This window comes from Cricetulus griseus, unplaced genomic scaffold, assembly GCF_003668045.3.
Source record: "Cricetulus griseus strain 17A/GY unplaced genomic scaffold, alternate assembly CriGri-PICRH-1.0 unplaced_scaffold_1, whole genome shotgun sequence".
NCBI lineage: Eukaryota > Metazoa > Chordata > Mammalia > Rodentia > Cricetidae > Cricetulus > Cricetulus griseus.
Window position 1 is genome coordinate 5,608,782 of NW_023276808.1, and position 7,538 is coordinate 5,616,319.

The window sequence follows — 7,538 nt, forward strand, 5'->3', positions numbered from 1 at the left end:
CATTACTGTACAGAATTTTAATTTTAAACTATATGTATATGTGTGTTTGTCCAAATTTGGATGTTTGCAGCACCTGAAGAGGCCAGAAGAGGGAAACCATTCCCTTGGAACAGAAGTTGCAGGAGATGATTACCAACCACAGTTTCTAGAAAAACAATCTATGTCCAATGCAACAATACCCAGTGATCTTTCTTGCTAAGCTCACTTTCTAGCCAAATTTTATGTAACATTTATTTTTATCCATTTTACTTAAAACATATGGCATCATTTTCTTCTTCTTTCCCAATCTATTCCCTTCTTAATTCTTTTATGTAGGTGTGAATAAAGTATTTGCAAATATTTGCAGAAAGTGTGCTGAGTCATTTCTGTTGATTGTTTTATTGTTTCTGCATTGAACATGCTGTTATTAATAGAAAAATAGGGAGATGATTCCTGTCTGATGCTATTTGGAACAGTGATGCAGACATAAGATAAGTAATTCATCCTTGGATCATAACAGATTTCGATGGAAAGTAAGTGGTATGCACAGCTAAGAAATATAAGTAAACCATATATTAAAAGTTTTTCTATCTGAAAGCCTACCTAAAGCCTCAAGTCCTTCCTCTCCAGCAAGATGTTCAGAGAAGCCATAAATATTGCTACAGTAGATAGAATCTTATCTGGAGGAATCAGTCTTTTCCCAAGTGAAATTCACTTGGAATTTAGAATTTCATGGGGTCTACTCTTTTACTAGATATTACTCAATGGGAGTGACATAAATATCACATAGAACAACCTTATTCCTGTGAATCAGGCAGGTATCAGTGATTGCTGTTGTGGACTGAGAAGCATTACAGTCCCAGAAGGGACTGCAGGTACTGTCATTGACAACAGCATGAGATGCCAAAAACTAAAGAGTGAAAGAAGTGAAGGGGGCTGACCCATCACAGCTGAGTGGAAACAAAATAGACTATATGTCTGCTTGTCCTCAGCTACAACCAAAGAATCCTGCGTGGCATTTGATACTCAAGTATCAAAACTTAAGTTATCTCCCTAAAAATTCTTCCATTCTCCACAGCTCTGGAAATATAATATGGACTAATCCATACGTGACTTCAATACAGTTTTTGGCCACAATCTGTATGTGATCTCTAGTCACTGTAGTAGTCTGGACCTGTGGAACGGCAATCTACAGCAAGATATCCAGGGAGGGGAATGGGGACAAGTGACAAGAGAGAATGACCACAGACAGGATTCTGATTAAGTGGCAAATTTTATGTTTTCTAGGCTAACCTATATACTCAGTACTATGAGGCAAAGTTGGAGGGGGATAAGAGCCCAAGATAAAGGTGTTCATTTAAGCAGGATGGTAGAAAACTACAGAAAGAAGATGTTGGCAGGATATAAAGTTCATTAGTGGTGGGGAGAAGGAGGGTAACCCAGGTAAATGGTGAGATGCAGGAGGGTTTATTAGGTAAGTGGACCTGTGTTTGGAACAATAGATTGATGTCTCGGTCATGTTGTTCCTTCTGGGTGCTCATGCTTCTGGGAGTCATTTATAATCAAAAGACAGTTCTATAGCCTTGTGGTGTGCCAAGTTTAGGCCTAAAGGTTAATGACAACCTGTATGGCTCCCAACAAGTCACCACCATTCAGAGTTCCAAACTGAATGTTTGCAGGTTTCGGGGAAGTAGAATATGAGCCCATTCAGACGAGTCAGACTTCGAGCCTGAAAGTTCCTAATTTGTCCTTACAGTAGGTATAAAATCAAGCAGGGGTACATCTCACATGTGGAATTGTGATCTCCCAATGATGCCTATTATCATATGGGAGATAAACTCACTCTTGTGGTTTTGGTTAGCAACCATCTTTTAAAGACATTTATTGTCAGCTTACATCCTGATCATTTCTTTTGTACTTTTCCCTGATATTTTTGAGATTTGGCCTTGGAAATTTCCATAATCACCAAGTATAAGTTAATTTCTGATGCAGTCAAATACTGTGCTGTGAAAAAGATTCACCACTCGGGTTACTTTCCTATGGTATCTATCCATTGTGTGTCTTTTTATGTATTTGAAGATTACTGTGGGGAGAAAAGACTTTACCACACTGATTACATTCATACGGTTTCTCTCCAGTATGTGTCCTTTTATGACTTTGAATAGCACTGTGCTGAGAAAAGGCTTTCCCACACTGATTACATTCATAGGGTTTCTCTCCAGTATGTGTCCTTTTATGCCTTTGAAGATGACTGTGCCGAGAAAAGACTTTACCACACTGATTACATTCATACGGTTTCTCTCCAGTATGTGTCCTTTTATGACTTTGAAGAGCACTGTGCTGAGAAAAGGCTTTACCACACTGATTACATTCATAGGGTTTCTCTCCAGTATGTGTCCTTTTATGCCTTTGAAGATGACTGTGCGAGAAAAGGCTTTACCACACTGATTACATTCATACGGTTTCTCTCCAGTATGTGTCCTTTTATGCTTTTGAAGAGTACTGTGCTGAGAAAAGGCTTTCCCACACTGATTACATTCATAGGGTTTCTCTCCAGTATGTGTCCTTTTATGCTGTTGAAGAGTACTGTGATGAGAAAAGGCTTTCCCACACTGATTACATTCATAGGGTTTCTCTCCAGTATGTGTCCTTTTATGCTGTTGAAGAGTACTGTGATGAGAAAAGGCTTTCCCACACTGATTACATTCATAGGGTTTCTCTCCAGTATGTGACCTCTTATGCATTTGAAGACTACTGTGTCGAGTAAAGGCTTTCCCACACTGATTACATTCATAGGGTTTCTCTCCAGTATGTGTCTTCTTATGCAGTAGAAGACTACTGTGATGAGAAAAGGCTTTCCCACACTGATTACATTCATAGGGTTTCTCTCCAGTATGTGTCCTTTTATGCCTTTGAAGATGACTGTGCCGAGAAAAGGCTTTACCACACTGATTACATTCATAAGGTTTCTCTCCAGAATGTGTCCTTTTATGCATTTGAAGATGACTGTGCTGAGTAAAGGCTTTACCACACTGATTGCATTCATAACATTTCTCTCCAGTATGTGTCCTTTTATGCCTATGAAGAGTACTGTGATGAGTAAAGGCTTTATCACATTGATTACATTCGTAGGTTTTCTCCCCTCTATGTTTTCTTTGATGAGTAAGAAGATAATTGTGATATGCAAAGGCTTTACCACATTGGTTACATTCATATTTCTTTCCAGTGTGTTTTCTTTCATGACTTTGGAGATAACTGTTATTTTCAAAGGCTTTATCACATTGTGTGTATACAGAACAATTCTCTCCAGTTTGTCTTCTTTCATGCCTGCCAGGAAAAGGGTCATATGTAAATGCTTTACCATATTCTATGCAATGTCAAATCTTGTTACCTGTATAAATTAATATTACAATTTATTTCAGTTGCAAAGACGAATCAGATATTATAGTGTTATCACTGTGCTTACATTCTTCTATTTCCCTTCTTTAAGGGTTGCATGTATCTTTGAAAATAGCTGTGAATATATAAGGCTTTATTACATGGTTCTCATTTTCAGAACCTTTTTCTACAGATGATTTTTCATTTAATGAGGAGAACTTGAAAAATTCAGAAGTTTATCATCCTTTTTGTATTTTTAATTTTTCGTTCTCTGTGAGGCATAATACATTTGCTAATGAACTACAACAAAGAGAAGTATTTACACAGTCATAGAGTCATAGGGCTTTTCTACAGAGTGAGCTTGGTTTATTATCAATGAAGATGGAAAACAAATTCCTGGTACACTTGAATCAAATTCAGCAAGTATGCTCAAAATGGGAACTACTACACAACTTTTAAATATCCTGCAAGAGAGGTATATCATGTTCTACATATCTCTGCTGAAATGGCTTGTATCCTGAGTAGTACATGATATTCTTAATAATGTAAAGATTACAAAAAAGAGGCTTCCTCAGTTAATTCATTTTGACTTTCTGTTCCTTATAGATATACGTTATTGTGATTATACATTCCCTACAATAACTGCCCCTTGACTCTTGACAATAATTTCTCCTGTCACAGCAAGTACATGAGTAAAACCAACTTTTTTATGGAGTATTTGCTTAATGGAAGTTTTGGAGACATAACTATCAATTCAATCTTTTCTATATCTTTAGTAATATAGGTAGTATGAAATAAGTGCATTTACGGTACTACAGCATAGCTTTTGTGGTGTAATGATTTAAGTGGCAGTTTCTCCCAATGCATTATTTCCTTGTCTTCTTTCTTAAAATATTGCCTTGCAAATGCAGTTAAACTACCTGAAATTGAATTCTATGTTCTTGTGAGAATTTAATGATCATCAATGCAAATTAAGCTGTGCTTAAATACACTGCTGTTTCTGTTTCAAACTTCAGAACACATTTCAATTTCTTCAGAGACACATTTCTGTGAGCTTGTAAATGAAAATTACCTGTCATGTCTTTTTGAACTTGCACAATGTTCTTCAATAATATTGTCTTCCCAAGAGTATCCTAAAATATAGGGCAAGAAAATGTATACAGTATTATTGAAAAATAATATAGGCAAATGTGCAAAAAATATGTTATTGTAATCAGTGAGCTTTACAACTTTGATTTATTTATTACATTCTTTTTCTTTCTCAATCAAATTAAAGAAGAGCACCAATAACTAAGGAACAGCTGTACTATTATTTTAAAATGGGAAGGAAAATATACTCTTACCTATATCATTGAGGTTCTCATAGGTCTCCAGCATCACATCTTTGTAGAGATTCTTCTGAGAAGTATCCAGCATAGTCCACTCTTCCCAAGTGAAGTCAATATGCACATCTTTATACTTCATGGCATTCTAAAATATCACATACATGTGTGCAACTTAAAGCAAAATACTGACCATATTGTAAATGTGTGTTTCTGTAGAACCTTATTTTAAAATGTGTTACTTTTATGCTATAGAAAATTTGCTTAATGAAGTAACTATGTGTTAATTTTTTTCTGATGTATTAGATTAATTTTATGAAGCTGTTCTTCTTTGCCTGGATACAACAGCTGATATTCTGATGAAGAGGTTTTTATCCAATAGTGAGTCAGGAGAAAGGATAGGCTGTGGTATCAGAAACAAAGTATACACAGAAGGATAAATCTGGAAGCAAGGAGGAAGGCTCAAGAAAAGGAAGAGTACAGGGCCAGCTACCCATCCACACAACATGTCATGAAGTAGGAAGGAAAGTAAGATATACATAAATGGAGAAAGGTAAAAGTCAAGAGGCAAAAGGTAGATAGGATAATTTAACTAGAAAAATATTGGCTAGAAATAAGCCAAGTAAAGGACATGCATTATATAACATGCAACTGTGTATCAATTTGGGACCTGGGAGGTTCCCTCCCCAAAAGGTATAAAGCTAAAGAGCTAAAGGAGTAAAACATTTAAGTAAATTTTACCCAACATGCTATATTTTAATGTAAGGCCTGAGAATGATGAAAAATATTTCCTTAATGAATTTCTCCCTACTGTTTACCTTTGAACAGCCAGTATACTAAGTAGCAAGGATAACCTTAGTCAAAATGATTGCCAGAGGACAATCATGCGAATGCTAGAGCTCTAGAAAGGTTGTGTGTTGTTCTTCTCCATTTATATATGACTATACTGTGAGTTTTAGACTTTGCTCCCATGAAATCCTAAGAGAGCATTGACATCTGGGAAAACATGATGAAGATACATGTGTGGCTTAGCAATCTAAAGTTTGCTTTGGCAGTAAAAAGGCTAAAAGACAAACAGTTAAATAGCTCCAGATAAATGGCATTGAAAGAGGGATTGTTGAAATAAAGGAGTCTATATACTTTAAGAATGCCTTAACTTTAAAACAGTAAAATATATTTGTCAAATGAGAATCAACACTGCTTTGGAGGAGCAATTCTGCTTTTGTTTCCACAGAAAACAAGAGGCTATAGATTTGCTCCCGGCTGACATAGATATTGTTATAGCAAGTGAGACCACTTGAAGCTGACAGGCCAGGTATATCAACTAAAGTTACTGGTTGCTCATCACAGGAATTAAACTTAATCTCAAATTTTCTCAGTGACCCCTTAAGGATGCCTTCAGCAGGAAACATCTGGAGAACATGACTCCCACATTCCCAAAGTTTGGTGGGTGGGAGTCTTTTGATTATTTGATGGGTCATGGATAACTTATATTTAGGAAAATATATGAATCATAAAATAAAAAGGTAGATTATTGAATCTAATGTAACTTAAAAACAATTAGTAATTTCAATTTTTTTGTATATTAATAGAAATTTATGTTAATTTCTCTTACAACACACTGTAGATATGTTTGTATTGTTGCTTAAAAAATATTTGTGTAGTGATACAAATTTTTGTATATTGATACAAATTTAAGTTTCGCTGTTAAAATGTATTTATGTTTCCACTCATAGTTTTTGAGTGCAAAAATCAATGGCTAATTTTATTTTAGCTTTTCATACATAAAGATAATTGAGGTTATCTCTGAGGAAAATGTCTATTCCAGTCTCTATTGCAGCAAAGTATTGATTTCTAAATTTCCTGTTTTTCAAAAAATAATGACCTTAACAATAATGGCTACAGTGTTACGTATGACCCTAGATACATGAAATTAGGAGTCATGATGTTTTGCTCCTACTACAGTAAAATATTAATGGAGGAGCCCATCGTATTGGATGCTTCTATAATTTTTCACTGGAAATATTTTGTAATATGTGTTTTTCCAATACTCACTGAAAAAAATCTCAACTTCACAGGCTTTTTTGGATTTCTTGTATATGATCTGAACTCGTTCAATGAACTGCTTGTTAACATATTTGTGTATGTTAATTACAGTTCTACTACCCTCTTCAAAGACAGCAGATTTTGCAAGTCAAACAAGAATTTTGAAGAATATGTTTGTTCATTTTTATTGATAACATTGATTATAGAGGGTATATAAATAACATTCATAAAGCTATATGATGGTTTTAAATAATGTTGCATGTTTATATAATTTTCCTGAAGTTAGACACTGCATTAAAAATTACCCACTCAGTTGATGTACATAGAAGGGTTAACTAATTCTTACCCCTTAATTTTATGTCGTAAACATTTATTTATCTGTGTGTATGCATGCACATGCGTGCGTGTGTGTGTGTGTGTGTGTGTGTGTGTGTGTGTGTGTGTGTAGATCATATGACAACCCTCAGGAGTCAATTTGCTTTCACCCCCCAACATAGGTCCTAAAGATCCAAAGTAAGGTAGGAAGACATGGGAGCAACTACCTTCATCCCTTTCAGCCATTTCACACACTTTTTAATATTAGCTACCTCAAAGGTTAAATTTAACAGGATAGAAGTCACAGATCACACCATTGGTTCTCACATTGTGGGTTGAAACTCTTTGCAAACTTGTATCTCTAAAAAAATTTTCATTAAAATTCATAGCACTGCCTAAATTACAGTAATTTAGTAGTAATAGAAATAATTTCATGGTTAGGCATCATCACAACATTAAGGTTTACAACTATTGTTCTAAGAAAATTGCCATCAATTT

The 7,538-nt window shown here is 35.2% G+C and overlaps 1 pseudogene; it reads right to left on the reverse strand.

The window, feature by feature from the left end:
- Positions 1–1,666: 1,666 nt before the first annotated feature.
- Positions 1,667–5,270, reverse strand: LOC118239764 (annotated as a pseudogene).
- Positions 5,271–7,538: the final 2,268 nt, after the last annotated feature.